At 35.6% G+C, this 1,751-nt stretch overlaps 1 long non-coding RNA gene across 1 annotated transcript; it reads left to right on the top strand.

Moving 5' to 3' along the window:
- The first annotated feature begins 274 nt into the window (after positions 1-274).
- Positions 275-1,446, top strand: LOC110444084. The gene is made up of 3 exons (XR_002462194.1): positions 275-360; positions 869-945; positions 1,392-1,446. It is a non-coding gene; the product is annotated as an uncharacterized LOC110444084 (long non-coding RNA).
- The last annotated feature ends 305 nt before the right edge of the window (positions 1,447-1,751 follow it).

Raw genomic sequence — 1,751 nt, 5'->3', positions numbered from 1 at the left:
TGCAAAGAGCGTAAGTGAGCGTAACCCCTGGAGTATCGAGGATGTAATACCCATACCCCCTTACAAATGTTAACATAGCTTATATAATAATTTATCATAATTTGACGGTTTCAATATGGAGTCGCCCTGTTTACATTATGCAGTTACAGTTTTAAATCATGTATCTATAAATTATGAGCTGACTGTCAAAGGATTGTAGATTCTGTACAAATTCCATGTTTTTTGTAAGAATAAGTCAGCGTATCTGTGTGTATTATATTAATCATTAATGTGTAGGTTTCCATATGGAGTCCGCCTGTGACTATAAGTATAACGACACAATATACCCTATCGGCTACCGGACACATTCTCACAATCTTGGTAAGTTTCATTTGGATTTTTTTGGTGGCCAAATACACACTATAACATATTAACAAGGAATTAAAATTATTCATAACAGTTATATAAGTTCATGTACGGTATATTTATAAAAAATGTAGTGACAGCTAAAATGATCTTTTGACGTAAAAATAAAAGAAGTTGATTTTAGACCATCGCCGCTATACATGACAATGGCATACTTAGCTCTTTAACTATATATATATATATTGGTCATATTGAAAATAGTAGTACCGGAAAGTGCCGACGGTTTCCGATTGCCAGGGGCCTGTTTGTTTATGCGGAACAACCGATTTCTCTGTTTTGAAATGTAACATTTTCGGGTATAAATCCTGGCGGACCTACAAAAGCCTTGCAAGGCTTTGTTAAGGCTCGACGAAAAATCAGCATCAAATTACTGGGTCCTACCTTATTTCATAAACGAACAATCCAGGTTTAACCGGTCCAACCGTTTGGATCGCGATAATTTTGATGACGTTTGATGCTTTAGGTGTTGTAACATCCGGATACCGTATACGCGATGGAGTGTGGACCGAGATTGGACGCATGTCACCACAACTTCCGCAGGTATTACTGACATTTTCATTGTCAAACGAATTAAAAAAAGTATTTTGTATCAGCTGAGCGGTAGTTGTTTTGATTGGCATACCGTTATTATTATGAAAAACTCATAAAAAATAAAAATGTTGTCAGTAAATTCTTTGAAAAAATTCTCTCAATTTTATTGTGTTTTATGGTCGTATCACCAATCTAACAATCTGAGTCATTTGAATGATTGATCCATAGCTGTTCACAGTGTTATTTAAAGCAAACTGCTAAGCGTTACATTGACAACTATTTTAAATGGCGTTATCCCCGAATCATGTGCCAATACATGTATTTACGTTCAAAGAACTTTGAGGGCAATTTCTGTTTGTCTCATTCATATTGTAAACATGTTATGTAATTTAAGTATTGTTCAATGGATTGTTGCATCTCTCCTTTTTCTACTTAATGACGTTGATCTTTTGTAGACTTTCTACAATGTCACAAACCCTGGTATAGATGTGCGATTTGGAGATATCCTGGTACGTATCAAACCTTTGGATTTAGGCTTCAATCAGGTACGCAGCTGCCTGTACGCTGGTATGCATGTAAATCTACCAAATTTTGAATCAGAAAAGCAAAATAAAACAAAAAGAATGCTGGTTGCTCCCCTGGTTCCACTACCAAGACCCTACCACGGAGCTGCTTCAATTGAATTAATTCAGAACAAGGGCTAGCTAAGTGTCTGTCATTGCTTTCCTTTTATCATATTTTTTTAGGCAACTTATAAAGTCTAACGGTTTTTTGGTCATTTCAGATAAAACAAGTTGTGGACAGATCTTTCATTA

The sequence above is a fragment of the Mizuhopecten yessoensis genome, unplaced genomic scaffold (assembly GCF_002113885.1).
Source record: "Mizuhopecten yessoensis strain PY_sf001 unplaced genomic scaffold, ASM211388v2 hete_36005536, whole genome shotgun sequence".
Taxonomy (NCBI): Eukaryota; Metazoa; Mollusca; class Bivalvia; order Pectinida; family Pectinidae; genus Mizuhopecten; species Mizuhopecten yessoensis.
The sequence above is the reverse complement of the archived record's forward strand: the minus strand, read 5'-3'. Positions and strand labels throughout refer to the sequence as shown.